This window comes from Rhinolophus sinicus, chromosome 2 (assembly GCF_057876585.1).
Source record: "Rhinolophus sinicus isolate RSI-liver-muscle chromosome 2, RSI-T2T, whole genome shotgun sequence".
NCBI lineage: Eukaryota > Metazoa > Chordata > Mammalia > Chiroptera > Rhinolophidae > Rhinolophus > Rhinolophus sinicus.
In genome coordinates this window covers 159046537-159064435 of record NC_142502.1, presented here as the reverse complement: position 1 = coordinate 159064435, position 17899 = coordinate 159046537, and the positions used below count along the sequence as shown (strand labels likewise).

Here is a 17899-nt window from a genome sequence, read left to right as displayed (position 1 = left end):
GTCCAGTTGCCAAAGCCAGGCCTGGCCTGTGCAGAAACCAGCAGAGCCCTGGATGCTTCAGGGCTCATAAGCCAGCTGGGATATGGACAGCTCTGAGTACAGAGGACAGGGAACCAGCCTGAGGGCCCATGGAAGCCAGGGCTGAGCAGCCAGAGTTCTCAGGTGGTCTCAGGAGAGGAAACCAAGGCATCCTGAAGAGGACGAGGGCAGGCAGTGGTGAGCAGGATGTTTTAATGGTATCTAACCCTACTTCAAGGGTAAGCTTGCTAAAATCTTAAAGCAGAGAAATATCTGGAGAATCATATTGGGCAACCAGAGCTTGAGGACTATTCTTGAAGATGCCAATTTCTCATTTTTGAGACCTGCTCGTATAACTTATACCAAAAGGTGAGGGTGCTCCCCTTTTTCTTTCTTACATGCCCTGGAAGCTAGCAAATTGTCCTGATCCTCATTTCGCCTGACCTCTCTAAGCATCCTGCATTTTTATGCTCACTTATTATCAGCAGGTATTTGCTGTGTACCTAAGATACATCCAGCTCAGCACTGAACCCAAGGGAGAATGCTGGAGCATGAGCTCAGGGAGCTCACAGGCTGATCAAGGATCACTTAGACCAAAGTTACTCTTCTCAAGAGCTAAGATCTATCATGTTGATGAGAGAAAACTGCAGTCAATCATCGTGGTCTGGGAAAACCTCAGCCGACTTCTAGGGACCAGTGGGACCGGGGCAAGGACTTCAAGGTTTTCCATAAGCAGACAGAATGATAGGGTAGACATTTCCGGCCCTGATGCAGAGGTACCCCAAGGGCGGGGTTCAGGGGGGGAATCAAGACTAATTTAGGTGGGTGGAATCAGATTGGCAGGATTCAGTGAGGCAGAATATTAGAAGCCTCAGTACCATCCACTTTTGGTTGGGAGTTTCTAGAATAGCATTGTGTCAGTTCCTCCTACATCCTAGGAAACTGGGGACTTGAATCTCACAGACTTCTGCAGTATAAATAACTCACAAATTTTGAGAAATGACAAGGTTGGCAAGCATGAATTTTCAGTGTACTGCTCAAAAGCGGATTGAGTTTGCTGGGGGTTGCAATGATATGCACAGAAACTTGGCTGGCTAATTTTGAATTTCCCTTTCTCTGGGGCCCTGGCCAAAGATGTGTGGAGCAGAGGGGTTATCCATGCCTTGTTTCAGGGCAGCTGCCATACATAAGCACTTTCTTCAAAGAAAAGCCTGACACAAAGAAATTTCCATTACCCCGCAAGCCAGGAAGGAGCTAGTGAATGCAATGAGTTATGTGAGTGCCCACATCCTAAGGATCCTTTGTGTGTTATGATGATATCGTGATGGTGGTAATGGTGATGGAGGGAGTGATGATGTTGGTGATGATGATGGTGATAGTGGCAGTTATGATGCTGCTTATGGGGGTGGTGGTGGTAGTGATGATGGTGATGATTATGGAGGTAGGCGTGGTGACAATGATGGTGACAGCGGTGGTGAGGGTGGTGAAGAAGAGGAAACCTGTACTTCATATAGTATTAGCAGATTACATAGCTCTTCTGTACAGGTAATCTTATTTGAGGTTAAAGCAAAACCGTGAGGTAGACAGAGTAGGTATAGTTATCTTCAGTTGAAAGACTGAGATTCTGAGCATGTGCAAGCCAGTGTTTTGTTTCATTTTGCTTAATTGCACCGCTGTGTCTCTTGTCAGTGAGTAGCAAATGAGTGGCATGGACAGTCATGGCTAGAAGTGTTCAGACAAAGAGGCTCCTATGGGTCAGAGGCACGAGAAAGGGGTTCTGGAAATAGAATGATTTTTTTTTTTTAGTGGTTTATTCTAGATACAAATCATTTATGAAATGTGAGATTTATAATATTTTCTCCCACTCTGGCTCACCTTATCTTTTCTATCTGTTAGAACACAAAAATTTTTAATTTTGATGAAATCCAATTTATCAGGGTTTTTTTGTTTGTTTGTTTTTCTGCATCATGTGTTGGTGTCCTAAGAACTCTTTGCCCACTCCAAGATCTTGAAGATTTTTCTCCTATATCTCCTACAAGTTCTATAAATTAGCTCTGAGATTTAGGTTCATAATTCATTTTGAGTTAATTCGTATGTATAAGGTGAGGGTCCAATCCATCATTGTGTCCGTATAGCAACAGTTATTGAAAAGACGCTTTCGTTTCTGTAGGGTCTTGGCCCTTTTGTTGAGCACTGAGTAACCATAACCATGTTTCTGGACTCTCAAGTCTATTCCATTGAGCTATAGGCCTATCCTTGCATCAGTACCGCACTGTCTTGATTACTGTGGTTTTGTAGTAAATTTTGAAATTTGGTAGTATGAGGCTTCCAAATTTGTTCTTTTTTTTTTTTTCTTAATCCAAATTGTTTGGGCTATTCTCAGTCCTTTATTTTTTCATATAAATTTTACGATCAGCTTATCAGTTTCTACAAAATGCCTCTGGGGATTTGGGTAAGGATTGATTTCAATTCAAAGATTAATTATTAAAAAGTGCTATCTTGTTAAGATTGAATGTTTCAGTCCATGAACATGGAATTTCTCTGCATTTATCTAGAGCTCCTTTAATTTTTCTCTGCAGTGTTTTGTAGTTTTCAGGGTACATGTGTTATGTATTGTTTGTTACATCTATTCTTAAGTGTTTTATTCTTTTGGATGCTGTTGTGAATTGAATTTTCTTTATTTCATTTTCAGATTTTCCTTTGCTAGTAAATGAAAATATTATTTCTATATATTTGTAAATATATAGTATTTCAATAATTCTAAACTATAGTATTTCTCTACGTATATTTTTTATACAGTCTAATTCCACTGGTTTTTTATAAGTTGATCTTGTAGGCTGCAACCTTACTAAAGTAGTTTATTAGTTCTAATATTTTTTAGACTTTCTATATATAAGATTATGTTCATCCGTGTATAAAGGCAGTATTACTTCTGCAATTCAGAGGCCTTTAATTTTCTTTCTTTTTTCCAACTTCCTTTATTGTACTGATTGGAATCTCTAATACAGTGTTGAATGGAAGTGACAAAAGCAGGCCCCTGATATTAGCAGGAAAGCATTTAGTCTTCTACCATTAAGAATGATGTTAGATAGGGGTGTTTTGTAGATTCTCTGGATCAGATTAAGGAAATTTCCTTCTGTTCTTAGTTTTTTTGAGTGTATGTGTTTTTCTTAGGTTTTTTTTTTTTTTTTTTTTTTTTTTTTTTTTTTTTTTTTTAATCATGAATGAATGTTAGGTTTGTCAAATGCTTTATCTGTACTGAGATGATTATATTGTTTTTGTCATTGAATATTATGGTGTATCACATCCATTTTTTTTAGATATTAACCCAGCCTTATATTATTGAGATAAAACACACTTGGTCATGGTATATAATTCTTGTTGGATTTGGTTTGTTAATATTTTTAATTCAACTTTCGTAAACTAAAAAACAACAACAACAAATAAAAGAAAAACTGTTCAGCCATTTCTCCTACCCTCTCTCCCCTTCCTCTGGCAACCACCAGTCTGCTCTCTGCATCTATGAAATTGGTTTTTAATTTTAAAAAAATATTTGTACTCCACATATAAGAGATATCACATGATATTTGTTTTTCTCCATCTGACTTATTTCACTTCGCATAGTGTCCCTGAGATGCATCCATATTGTTGCAAATGGCAAGATGTAATTTCTTTCTCATCGCTGAATAAATATTCCATTGTATATACATACCACAATTTCTTAATCCATCCATCTATCAATGAATACTTAGGTTGGTTTTACATCTTCACTATTGTAAATAGTCCTGCAGTGAACATGGCAGAGGCGGGGGGGCATGCATATATCTTTTCTAGTTAACATTTCTTTTGGGGTGATAAATACCCACAAGTAGAATTGCTGGATCATATGGTATTTATTTTAGTATTTTGAGGAACCTCCATACTGTTTTCCATAGTGGCTGCACCAATTTACTGTCCCATCAAGAGTGCACAATGGTTCTATTTTCTCCATATCCTTGCCAACACTTGTTATTCTAGTTTTTTTTATAATAGCCATTATAACAGGTATGAGATGATATTTCATTATGGTTTTGATTTGCATTTCCTGATGATTAGCGAAGTAGAGCATTTCTTATGTACCTGTTGGCCATCTGTATGTCTTCTTTGGAGAAATGTCTATTTAGATCTTCTGCCCATTTTTAAATTGGATTGTTTAGGGTTTTGTTTGTTTGTTATTGAGTTGTATGAGCTTCTAAATATATTTTGTATTAGCCCCTTGTCAGATACATGATTTGCAAATTTTTTTTTCCCATTCAGTAAGTTGCCTTTTCATTTTGTTGATCATTTCCTTTGCTGTGCAAAAGCTTTTTGGTTTAATGTAGTTCCACTTGTTTGTTTTTGCTTTTGCTGCTTTTGGTGGCAGAGTCAAAAAATTATTGCCAAAATTTACATCAAGGACCTTACCACCTATGCTTTCTTCTAGGAATTTTATGAGTTTAGGTTTTACATTCAAGTCTTTAATCCATTTTGAGTATTGTGTAAGGTAGTGGTCCAGTTCCATTCTTTTGTATATGGATGTCCAGTTTTCCCAACACCATTTATTGAAGAGATGTTTTCCCTACTTCTGTCAGTAGAAGGAGGGAAATAACAAAGATTAGAGCAGACATACATGAAATGGAGACTAAAAGGAAAATAGAAAAGATCAAGGTAACTAAGAGCTGGTTCTTTGAAAGGATAAACATAATTGACAGACCTTTAGCTAGACTCACCAAGAAAAAGAGAGATTCAAATAAAATTAGAAATGCAAGAGGGGTGTTACAGCTGATACTACATAAATACAAAGGATCATAATAGACTATTATGAATAATTATACACCAACAAATGAGACAACCTAGAAGAAAAGGATAAAGTCCTAGAAACATACAACCTACCAAGATTGAATCATGATAAAATAGAAAATCTGAACAGATCAATTACTACTAAGGAGATTGAATCAATAAGCAAAAACCTCCCAACAAACAAAAGTCCAGGACCAGACAGCTTCACTGGTGATTCCTACCAAACATTCAAAGAAAAATTAATACCAGTCTTTCTCAAACTCTTCCCAAAAATAGAAGAGGAGGGAACTCTTCCAAAACATTTTATGAGGCCAGCATTGCCCTGATACCAAAATAAGGATGCCACAAGAAAAGAAAATGGCAGGCCAATATGTCTGATGAACATAGAGGCAAAAGTCCTCAACAAAATATTAGCAAACCAAGTTCAACACTACATTAAAAGGATCATACATTGTCGTCAAGTGGGATTTATTCCAGGGATGCAAGGATAGTTTGACATCCACAAATCAATCAATTTGAGAAACCACATTAACAAAATGAAGGATAAAAATCTTATTGTCTCAATAAATGCCGAAAAAGCATTAGACAGTATTCAATATCCATTTATGATACAAACTCTCAACAAAGCAGATATAGAGGGAACGTACCTCAACATAATAAAGGCCATGTACAATAAACCCACAGCTAACATCCTACTCAATGGTGGAAAGCTAAAAGCTTTTTTCTAAAATCAGAAACAAGACAGGATGCCCACTGTTGCCACTTTTATTCAACGTAGCATTGGAAGTCCTTGCCTGAGAAATTAAAAAAAAAAGAAAAGAAATAAAAGGCATCCAAATTGGAAAGGATGAAGTAAAATTGTCACTGTTTGCAAATGACATGATATTATATAGAGAGAACCCTGAAGACTCCATCAAAAAAAGAACTGTTAGAACTAATGAATGAATTCATTAAAGTTGCAGGATACAAAGTCAATACAAAAAAAAAAAAGTGTTTCTATACACTAATAACATGGCATCAGAAAGAGAAATTAAAACATGGAAATAGAATTTGAGCTTATAAGTTTGGGCTGAAAAGTTGGATAGTCAGAGATGTTAGAATGTAGATATGTGCATGTATGAGTGTGTTTGTGTGTATGGAGGGTGATGTTGTTAGAGAAAAGGGATATTAAAAAGTAAAGATAGAAGCGGTTTCAGGTTCCTTGAGAGCTAGTGCTCAGAGGTGGTGAAGACGGGCAGGGACAATAGCCTTTGGATACATGGTTAATACACAAATTACTTCCAGTTGTGAGTGCTCAGAGCCTGTACCCCTGGCCACGATGTCCTTCGTTTCCCTCGCCCAGTCTGGGGTGCATATCTTCAGAGGTGCAGTCTCCTGAAGATTTGTTAGGGTCAAGGTTGAGTTTGGGAGGGTAATGGAGATTGGTTAACGTCTTCCAAAGGTAGAGCCCTCGGGTTTAAGGGGTAGACCTTTGTTCCCAATGGTGGCTTTATTTATAATCTTTAGTGAAAGCTTTGCCAGCACCAGTCCTAAAATCACAGCTTTCTTATAAGAACTTGTTGGCATGTGTCTCATCGTTCCATTTCAGAAAAATGTTTGTTGGTGGCCTGAGCTGGGATACCAGCAAAAAGGACCTAAAGGATTATTCTACCAAACTTGGAGAGGTCGTTGACTGTACAATATAAATGGATCCCAACACTGGCCAGTCAAGAGAGTTTGGGTTTATCCTCTTCAAACATGCAGCCAGTATGGAGAAGGTCCTAGATCAGAAGGAGCACAGGCTGGATGGCTGTGCCATTGACCCCAAAAAGGCCATGGCCATGAAGACGGACCCAGTAAAGAAAATTTTTGTGGGGAGTCTGAATCCCGAAGCCACTGAGAAGATCAGAGAGTACTTTGGCGTGTCTGGGGAGATTGAGGCCATTGAGCTTCCAATGGATCCAAAGTCAAACAAAAGGCAAGGCTTTGTTTTCATCACCTTTAAAGAAGAGGATCCTGTAAAGAAGGTTCTAGAGAAAAAATTCCACACCATCAGTGGAAGTAAGTGTGAAATCAAGGTGGCCCAGCCCAAAGGGTCTCGCAGCAGCAGCAGTATGGCTCTGGGGACTACGGGCACCGGAACCAAGGAACCAAGGCAGCGGTGGTGGCAGTGGAAGTGGAGGTCAAGGGAGTACGAATTATGGGGAGAGCCGCGATGTGGTGGCCATCAGAATAAGTCCAAGCTCTACTGAGGCTTCGGCAGGAGTGCCCGACCAACCGCACACGCTTTGTTTGGATACGAGTGAACACAAACAATTATGTACCAAATTTAACTTGGCATCCTTTCTATGGCCTGTCCCATGTGCACCCTATTTAAAATTTCCCCCCTGGAAATCACCCCTCCTGTTTAATAGTTCCAGAGCTCTAGTTGTTTCAGGCAGCGTGTGGAGTCTCAGGCCAGAGCGGCATTGTGGGCTGATTTTATCACGGGTCACCCTGAACCAGGTGGGAGGGTCTGCTTCCCATTGCTGCCCTGCAGCCTGGACCTATGGACCCTTGTTATAAAGAGGTCTGTCTTAGAAAACCGGTGTCACCTTTTAATTTTATATTATTTGTGTCATACATTTCCTGTAATGGAAGTCTTCATTTTACCGTACTTTTTGGTACCTTTTGCGAATCTAATATATTGTAAGGTATTTTACACGTGTCCTGATTTTGCCACGACCTGGATATTGAAGCTATCCAATCTTTTGAAATAAAAATGTAAACCCTCCCTCCTCCCCCCGCCAAAAAAAGTGAAGATATAATTTGAGAACTAACACATTTAGTTTAGTTTTCCTGGGTTTGGAGCCTAGGTGAAGGAAATTAATGTTTGTTAAACCCTGCTAAAAGTGCTGGGCCCTGTGCTTTTTATATACACTTTTAAAAAATGTGTATTTTTATACACATCATCTGATTTAATCCCCAAAAGCTCCTGTGAAGCAGGTATTATTATCACCGTTTTACAAAATTGAAAACAGATGCATAAACAGAATAACTACCTCCCTCAAAGTCACCTAGTAAAGCCAAATGGATCCAGGCTCATCTGACCCAAAGGCCATAACGTTTTACAGCATCCCAGTGCCTAACCAGGTCCCAGGCACGCTAAGCACTAGTCAGTAACTGCTGTTCCAAATGTACACAGCCCGACATACGTTACACCGTTCTGTAGCTCAGCCAGAGGGGCGTTGGAGAGGGCTTCCATCTCCAGAACTGTAAATCAGCAGGTCACCTCCATCTCCCGGAGGCTGGTACTCTCTCCTGCACTGAATTCAAATATTTGTCTTCTCATTAAATTGGTTAAGCATATCATTGCTAACTGCTGATGGATGCTGAGGCAAAAATACAGCCTTATTTTTCTTTCGCTCTAGAAAGACTTTTCCATAGTGACTTCAGGGACTCGTTGAAACATCCCAAGTTTTATTCAGAGGTGTGCCTTCTGTGGTAGTGGTTGCCTTGTTGCATAACTTGGAGGAGGAAGAAGAGGATGGAGGGCTGAAGCATCCCCGTGTCTGTGGACTTGGCTTCAGTGAACCCAGGGCTGGGGATGGGTGTCTGTCTTCTGGGCTCTCAGGTAGCACCGCAGCCCTGAAATTGACTTATAGGGTTCCCTGTCACCTCCCTCCATGCTTCTCTAGGCTCTGGTTCGAGAGAAACTTGTTCTATGTTGTGGTCTCTGAGAGAAGATGGCTTAGTCCCAGCACCATCTGCAAATTTTACTCAGGGCGTGTGATCATCGATTAAAGTTTAGACTCATAACAACAATGCTTTACATTTGAATTTAACATTATACTTTTCTGGACACATTCATTGTGTCTTTCTGCAACCCTGTTTATAGAAGTGATGATAGATGTTTTTAACACAAGGATGCTGGTCCTGACAGAGGTGAAGTGTCATCCCTAGAACAATAGGAGCTGATGACAGAGATGGGGTGGGGGTGAGGTTTTTCTCATTCCCACTTCATGCTTTTTCCTGCCTCTCAATCGATAGTGCTGATGAGCATTTTTTAAATTTTCCCTAGAAAGGCCTGCAACTCGTGCGTATAGTACATGTACAACCAGCATTAGAGGATTCTGAAGCTCATGGAGGCCCTGGAGCGTTTTGTACCTGAGGCTGGCTAACTTTGCGGCCCTCTCCGTGGCAGGCGGGGGTCCTCTGGGTGGGTGCTCAGCTCCACCTGTCTCAGCGGTGCTTCTCGTTTTCACGTGCTTGTTGTACGTGGAGCAGGCCTTTAATGCCTGGCAGTTCCATTTGGAATTGTGTGTTCTTTCTGCTTTCCCCTTTTAGAAAGGATGGATTTAGCTCTGGCATGCCAAATACAAACCCTCACTTCATCTCAAGAGCTCTCTTTCCATCCACCCCTCCTCGGGCAGGCTATTTACAGACTTGTCACCCCACCACGCGGGTCAATCTACCAGTGAAATGAAAGGAAGGAAAGGCCCCAAGCCAACGGATTTGGGCAGATGAGCCTTATATAACACGTGCTAAAAATATGCAGCTAATTGGAATGGAAAAGCGAAAACTGAGTTGTGCTTAAGCTTTAGTCTGAGACATAGAAGAGTGATAGGGAAATGATGTCCCCCGTGGAAGATGCCCGTGTATAAATAATTTTACTCTTTTGTGTACGCTCCCTTTTGTGGCTTTTTAACCATGTTTAATTCCCACTCATCCTCCCGTGGGACTGAATTCGGGCAGCAGAAGCTAAGACTAAGGGAGCCTCAGAGAAAAGATGTAGAGAGCCGCTGGCCCTTTGGGCAGAAGGAAACAGTGTCTAGGGGCGTGGCCAGATGTGAAGATGGTAAAGAAAGCTCTCACTTCTGACTCTTTCCAAATCCAAACACTTAGAAGACTCAAATTATCAAAGGGTTCTTGCTGCCCTGGAAATTGTTTAACTTTTAGGGATTTTTTTCCCAAAAAAACTGAAGGGAATACTGTCTTCTTCCGGTTCCATTCCCATCTGCCACCCTATCCCCAGGACCTCACTCCATCTATTACGTCCTCTCCTTCTCTTGCCTCTTGCTTTGCTGTTCCTCCTGGCTTCTTCCCGTCCTCCTACCACATGCTCAGTCCTCCCTGATTGTGTTGTATTGTGTGTGACTAGCGTGGAGCGTCTGCACTTCCTATAGCACTTGAGCACCCTGTGCCCCGCATAATGCCTGGTCCAAGGTGAGCACCAAATACTTACTTGTTGAATAAATGAGACATTCAGTGAATCCACAAATGGATAAACCAAAGGGGGAATGTTTTGGTTTCTGAAAAATAAGTATGAGAGATGCTCTTCAGATCTGATGCTGGTGTCCTTTGGCAGTCAGACACTTCCATCCATCTCATCCGTCACCTGATTTACTGCTCACGTGGGTCATGCGGGGTGTCATGCGAGGTCTCAGCTCCCGCTCCCCACATAAGAACACAGGACATGGTGAGGCCCAAAAGGAACACCCACGAAGCCATAGATAAGGGAGTCATACCACTATATTCTCGCTGGCGGCTGGGTTGGAGACACAGGAAGCAGGAACCACACTATCTGCAACCTGCCGTCCACTTCTCTCTGCCAGCCAACCAACCTCACTTGCTAACTGCACTCCGCTGTGCTAACTGCAATCCGCGCTTGCTAGCTCAGCCACCATCTTCTTGCTAGCCCCCATTTGCTGCTAGCATACCCACGGCATTATATTAGTGGCCAATGGCTCACTGGTTACAGCTGACGGCCAACTAGCCACAGCTGATGGCCATTTACTACCTGAGCCAGCACCTTTCCACGTGAGTCCGAGAGCCTGGAAACTGCACTCCTGGCTCTGTCCCCACAATGTGACACCCCTCAATGAGGACATGAGGACTCTAAAGCTAGCTAAACAAGATGTCATGGAGTTAATTCAAAACAGGAAAGTTAGCTTCAGTGTTTGAAAAGCACATGGGTTGATAAGAGATTTGAAGATGACGTGCTAGTACCGTGTTTCCCCTAAAATAAGACCGGGTCTTATATTAAGTTTTGCTCCAAAAGACACATTAGGGCTTATGTTCAGGGGATGTCCTCCTGAAAAATCATGTTAGGGCTGATTTTCCAGTTAGGTCTTCTTTTCGGGGAAACACGGTACTGATCAGTTTTAAAATGAAGAAATGAATGCTTAAAGGTGTTCAGAAAATTTGACCTGCATGAGATGGTTAGTTACTGGCAGATCTCGACAGTGCCTGCTGGCTCGTATTGGATGCTCAATAAATCTTACAAACGTGGAGCACATCTTCAGAACCTAAGTTGAGAGCCCTTCCCTGCCCCTACCCCTTGCTAGGGAGAAAAGGACCATCCGGTAATCCACAATGTGGGGCAGCCCTCCCACACAGGTGGCTCCAAGGAAGGCTCTCGCTGCCGACCTTCCAATTTGAATGGCTGTATTTGGTCTGTGGAGGGCTCAGCAGTTGCCATTACTCCATAATGAACTCTGCTGCCTTACAGTTGGGAATATGTCACCATCACTTGCATGATTGATTCCACCTAGAATTTAGTTAATTCATCTGTTGTTTGTCATTGACTCAAAAATTTGTGGTTGCCTAGAGCTCAGTCACATTGATAAGAGGGCAACTCCACAACCTCCATTACTGGGGTATTCTGGGCAGCTCTACTTCGCTCTTCCTGTGGCTTGGGGTTCAGGTCTTCCTTAGAGTCCATGAGACAATCCAGCGTCCTCCCAATAAATTCCCCTGTGTGTTGAACCTGCTTTTTTCAGTCTATGTTACTTGTCATAGAACCCTAAATGATCTAAATAGGAAGGAAGCAGAATATCCAATTCCTCAGTTTTCAGAGGAGAGAACCAAAGCTCAAAGGGTAGCCCAGCATCTCACAGGCAGAGGGAGGCAGAAATTGACCTGGATCTCAGTCTCTGGGCTCCCCATCCAAACCCACATTGACATCTGTGAAGGTCACAGCAAAGCTGAGAGCTCTCAGCACCTGCCTCCTCCAGCAGAAGGAGGCTCATGTGGGCGTTGGGTTAGGGAAGAAAAGGGACTTCATGGGAGGCAGACCTGGGGAAGAGGCTTATAACAGTTAAGTGTGGCATCGAGTACATGTTTGTACTTAAAAATCTGTAATGCTTTTTATAACCAATCCCTGACCTAACTGGGTTATCAAGTTATTCATGAGTTATGGAACTGAATCAAGACGTGAGTTATGAAATTAATAACGAAGAGACGTCTGGCTCATGAAAGACAAAATTGTGGCTGCAGAGGGGATACCTGGTGACAGATCAGACAGCCTTGATGTGCAGTTTCCAAGCAGCTGGCTTCAGGAAGATGTGAGGAGATGAAGCATGGAGAAATATCCAGATTTCGCTTCCGGTCTTCTCTTTAGGGTCAGAAGCGTACACGGGGTTTAGGAGAAGACAACTACTATGCTTGCCTGTGTGCTGCTGCCACATAATTGTGTTCCTGGTCCCCCATTATCTCATAATTTATTACCTCACACCAACCCTATGAGGTCACTAATACCCTCACTTGGAGATTGTAGAGCAGAGGCCAGGCAGATTACATACTGTGCCCAAGTTCTGTCATGCTTCAAAGCCCAAGCTACTTGTTTATTATAAAGTTGCCCCTGGATAGATATTCTTACATTTCTAAGTCCTTGCATTAGATGATAACATGTTTCTTATATTGTTGTCATATAATTCTAGTATTATGGTATATTGTTATTAAACAAGTGTTTTGGGTCTTGTGACATGCCTGGCCCTATGCTAGGTTCTGATTTATGCTAGAGGAGTGTCACCAGAGTCCCTGCTTTCAGGGAGCTTACAGTTAAGAGGAACACTCATCAGACATTTAAATAACAAACATGTGATTAGATGCCAAGATGAACGACATTGGTGGTAAATGCTCTAACACCTTCTGGTGCCATTAGCTCCTTGACCTCAATTTTCCCCACTCCTAAATGACTCTCTGATGGTGAATTACACCCTAGCTGAAGCTGCATGCATTATTTCACTTCACCAGTGTTCCATTATGGCTTAGTTCCCCACACTCTTGTGTCTTAAATATTCCATTATTGAATACTTCATTATACGTAGTGCTGCATATGACTGACTTTGTTCTTTCATGTCATTTTTTTTTAATTAAAATGACATAACCCACAGAATAATGCATAGTTCATAAGGGTACAAAGTGAATAGACCATGTGATCAGCATTTAGACGAAGAGCTAGAAATGACCAGCCCCCTCCATGCATTGTCTTGTCATTTTCCCCCTCTTCCTGCCGTCTTCATTTCTAAGAGCTAAGAAAAAGTTTACTTGGATTTGAACTTCCAATAAATGGATTCATATGGTATACATTCTTTTGTATCTGCTTGCTTTCATTCAGCATTATGTGTGTGAGATTTGTCCATGTTCTCGTGTATAGACTGTTCATTTTCATTGTTGTAGAATAGTCCATTGTGGAACTACATTTATCCATTCTAGTGGTGGACGTGTGGTTGTTTCCGGTTCAGGGCTAGTACAAATAGTGCTGCTGTGGACATTCTAGCTCGCATCTTTTGGTGAACAAATGTACACATTGGTGTTGCATGCATACCTAGGAATAGGACTGCTGAGTCATAGGTTGCAGCTGTTCCGCGTTAGTGGATGCTGTCAGCGTTCCAAAATGGCTGTACTTACCCTCCCACCAACAGTGTGTCAGAGTTTCAATTGCTCCACAACCCTGCCAAAACGGGGTATATTGTTCGTCTCTTTCCACTTTCAGCTGTTCTGGTGGATGTGTTTCGGTGTAATTATGTTCTTCTCTTATTGTGGTAAAATATACATAACATTCAAATTTACCATTTTAATCCTTTTTAAGTCGCATTAAGTACATTCACATCATAGTGCAGTGATCACCTCCATCTATCTCCAGAATATTTTTCGTTTTGTCCAAAATGAAACTCCGTACCTGTTAAACACAAACTCCCCATTTACCCCTCTTCTCACCCCTGGCAACCACCATTCTACTTTCTGTCTTTATGAATTTGACTACTCCAAATTCCTCATATAAGTAGACTGGTACAGTATTTGTCCTTTTGTGACTGGCTTACTTCACTTAGCATAATGTATTCAAGGTTCATCTATGTTATAGCATGTGCCAGAATTTCCTTCTTTTACAAAGCTGAATAATATTCCATTTTATGTATATATAACATTCTTTTTCTCCGTGCATCCTTCGATTTTATTCTGATTTTAATTTGCATTTGTTTGATCACTTTGCATTTTGTTGAGCATCTTTTATGTGATTATTGACTATTTGGATGTCCTTTTTTAGTAGGGACTGCTCAAGTCTTTTGCCCATTTTTCTATTGGATTGTCTTCCCTTATTGATTTGTAGGACATCTTTATATATTCCAGATATGACTCTTTGTTGAATATATGAATTGCAAGTACCTTCTTGTAGTCTATGACTTGTCTTTTCACGCCTTAAGAATATATTTTGATGAATAGAAGTTCTTAATAAATGTAGTCAAATTTATCCTTTTTTAAAAATTTTATAGTTAACCCTTTTTGTATTCTATTTGAAGAAAGTACTGTCCACCCCCCACCAAGATCATGAGGATATTCTCCTAGTTTTTCTTCCAAAAGCTTTATTGTTTTAGCTTTCACTTAATGTGACTGCCTTTTCAATTGGGAATAATTTTTAAATCCTAGGTAAACTGGGTTGTTTGCAGTGCAAGGCTAAGATTTGGGCAGCCTTGTAGTAAAACCATGTTAACTTGGACCAGGGGTAACGGGGTCAGGTGACTGGTGGAAGCACATGTGGGTGAAGGTGCTCCTTGCTTGGGTTTCATATTTGTTTTTCTGAAGAGTTGCATATAAATTATATCTAATAAATTTGGCCATGTTAGAAATGACAAGTCTGTGACTTTTCAGACATTTCCACCAAAGTTTGAGAGATGTTCTCTTACCCTGTCTCCTCTTTACTGACTTACTAAATGTACTCTGCCTCCCAGTGCCTCTGACTGACGCCCAAGAGTGCACTTGAAAGCTCTGTTATAGTGTAGCAGTCTGTTCTCTAGAACACCATGCACTTCTGTCTTCATAGTTTTAGTTGTGTATTTATCAGAAGTCACTTGTGTTTGTTCCTGTTTGTAATTACATAATTTGACTCAATCTCATTTAAAGTAATGAAATATGAGCATGAAAAAAGTTTCTGTGAAAACGCAGTTGGAATGTGTTGGAAAGACACATTGCTAATAAAATTACTGTTGAATTATGTGAGCGAGAAAACGATAAAATCCTGGGGGTGGGGGCAGATAATAAAGCTTTAACAAGATTCTAAATTCCGTTTGTTTCCTAAATATCTTCAAGTTTTTGCTCCACTATAGAGAAATAGAATAGAATTCCACTAAATAGAAATCATAGATGATCATATTATCTATGAGAGTACATGAAGTCCTTGGTCTTGTTATTGGCCAATGGGTATATATATTTGTTTTCAGATAAATATTCTAAGTTTGAATATATGCTGTCAGTTAAAATATTTAATATATATATATATATATATATATATATATATCTTTTTTAAGCATGATTCTCTGCTTTAATTGATTTTTTTTTATTTAATTGGTTTTTCATCACAGATAAGCGGGCACAGGGGAATGAACCCCCCTCCCCCCAGCTGGCCTCAAGCTAGGAATTCTTTGAAGTACTATTTTGTCTTTTAGAAAAATAACAATATTAATACTTCAGAATTTGCATTCTGCTCCATGTTTTCAAAAAATTAAAATGTGCTTTTCTTTTCCAAAATCGTTTTTAAAAATTGCAGCTTATTGAATTCTTCTGTGATCCTAATTTATCTGCTGGATCAGTGCTTTGGGGATCCACCCTGATCTTTAAGACAGGCCAACCTGTACCCTGGAGCCAGAGCCCAGGCTTGCCTTGCGGTGCCTGGTGATGCTGGGTGTTTCGGCTGCTGGTCGGTCCCCTGGGAGTGGACCTGTGTATATGTGGTGATGAAGGTGAAGGCTGTGGGTGCGGGAGATCCTGTGTTCCAGATGCTTAGCACTGCTCTGCTTAGGAGCCAGCTGCCCTGCATCTCAGGCTGGAGGCTTTACGGAAGCTGGCAGGCGCTGAGGGCAAGCATGCCTTTCATGCCAAGGACACCATGGTGACACACGGAAGAACAGGCCATTACCCCCACCCCCAGCCAACTGTCCTCCAAGATCCTCCTTTGCGGGTATTCACTTGCTCCCCTGTTGGCAGGTTAGGAGGTTATTTTCTTTGTAAATTGCGTTTATTAATTCAGTTCTCCCCCACCCTCCCGTAATCTACCCCGCCCCCGCTCCCCCTAATAACAGCAAGCAGTGCCCCAGGCCACTGTGCTGGGAGAGTACTTAGAAAGTGAGAGGGAAGCCTTTTGGGCCGGCACCCACATAGTTTTGAAACACCCAAGGCCGATCAGCCTGAGTCACTGCCTTGGTGGCGATAGGCCAAGAAGCGAATCATCCAGTAGCGTCTCTCCGCTCACCGTCATCCTCCTCCTCCGCCTCGTCTTTACCCAGAGGAAGCAGCAGGAAACCCAGATCCAAGGCGCTGACTCGAGCGCCCCCGTGTGGCCCTGGTGGACGTGTTTAGAAAATGCAGCCAGGTTTTCCTTACACCAAGGCCAGAAAATGCAGTGGGCCGCTGGCAGCCCCTGCACCAACCCATGAAAGCAGACGTTGTGCATAACCTTTGATTGCTTATTGCTGTTATTTCTTAACCGTTAAGCGTCCAAAAGGCTCGTTCAGCTTCAGTTGTGAGGTGTGGTTTTTGGAGTCCATGGATTTTCTGCTGTTTGTATATGGTCCCTCCCAGTTCTGGGGGACTTCCTCCAACCCACAGGCTCTGACAGGTGCGCGTGTTTATTAAAAGTGGCAGGGACAAAAGCTATTGTTCTGCCTGTGCCCCTTACACTTTCAGGCTGCTCTACAGTCAGCAGGCATTTGCCAAACACCTGCTAGGGCTGTGCATTGAATCTCCAGCATCAAGACCTGGGCCTGGTATGGATGTGAGGCTTCCAGGGCTTGTATTTTGAGCGCCCCAGATGCTTAAATATTTATTATGGGTCGTCCGGGAAGGGCAGTGATCATGAGAGAGGAGATAGGCTCCCCAGGGGATGAGCAGGGTGACCCCCTTTGGGAAGAAAAGATTCAACTTCCATCCATTTTTTTAAAATCTACTCCTTTAAAAACTTTCCCTTTGTGTGTAGTTTTATAATTGTACTTGAATAAGAATACCTGCTTGGGGGTTTGTAGCAGATGCTGTTGGTGCCTCAGCCACAGCTGTGTCCCTTGGCCCACCACCAAGGTCACCTACTGCATACCCCTGACTTCCTGTGTCTCTTTGCTTGACGGTGACCTAAGCCACAATGTTGCAGGGTGGAGGCTAAAACTTGATAGACCTTGTATTTTAGGTGGTTTGGTTTTAGGAAAATTCCTCGTAGGTACACATCAGCATTCCAACCACCGCTACCATTATTGAGTACCTACTCTGTGCCTGATTCTTTATAATGATTATATTCTAAAGGTCACACTAATGCTGGAAGGCAGATATTATTATCCCCTATTTTAGAGACGAGGAAACTGAGGTTCAGCAACTGGCTGTGGAATCTGGGAGCAGAAACACAAGTCTCGATGCACCCAGGTCCTCTCACCTTCCTCGCTGGCTTCTCTACAGTGAGAAAGAGCTCTACTCACTATTCACTTCGCTCTGACGGCCCCAACCTCCAAATATCAGCTGTCCCTCTCCCTTCTGCCTCTTCTCTCTCCTTCCCCACCCCTTCTTCTTGTATTCTAGGGAGACAGTGTGTCCCGAGAATCAAAGAAGTAAGAACTGTAACCTCCCACTCAGGAGAAAATGGAAGCTTCCCACCTCAGGGCAGGCTGAGGGGGTGTGTTTTAGCCCCTTGGAGAGGTTGTACACATATAGAAGCCAGTGAAGACAGCTTGGCTGAACGAGGTACTATCTGGCAATTCAGTGCATCTTGTGGGCTTTTGAGAACTGTGATTTCATAGTTTATCCTTCAAGAAAGGACACAATTGAGAATAAAAGGTGGCACTAT

The 17899-nt window shown here is 41.8% G+C and overlaps 1 protein-coding gene and 1 pseudogene across 2 annotated transcripts in view; both read left to right on the top strand.

The window, feature by feature from the left end:
* Positions 1-17899, top strand: part of PRKCE (protein kinase C epsilon) — a 469174-nt gene that overhangs the window by 251512 nt on the left and 199763 nt on the right. The gene's annotated exons all lie outside the window — the stretch shown is intronic.
* Positions 3701-11331, top strand: LOC148758938 (heterogeneous nuclear ribonucleoprotein A/B pseudogene; annotated as a pseudogene).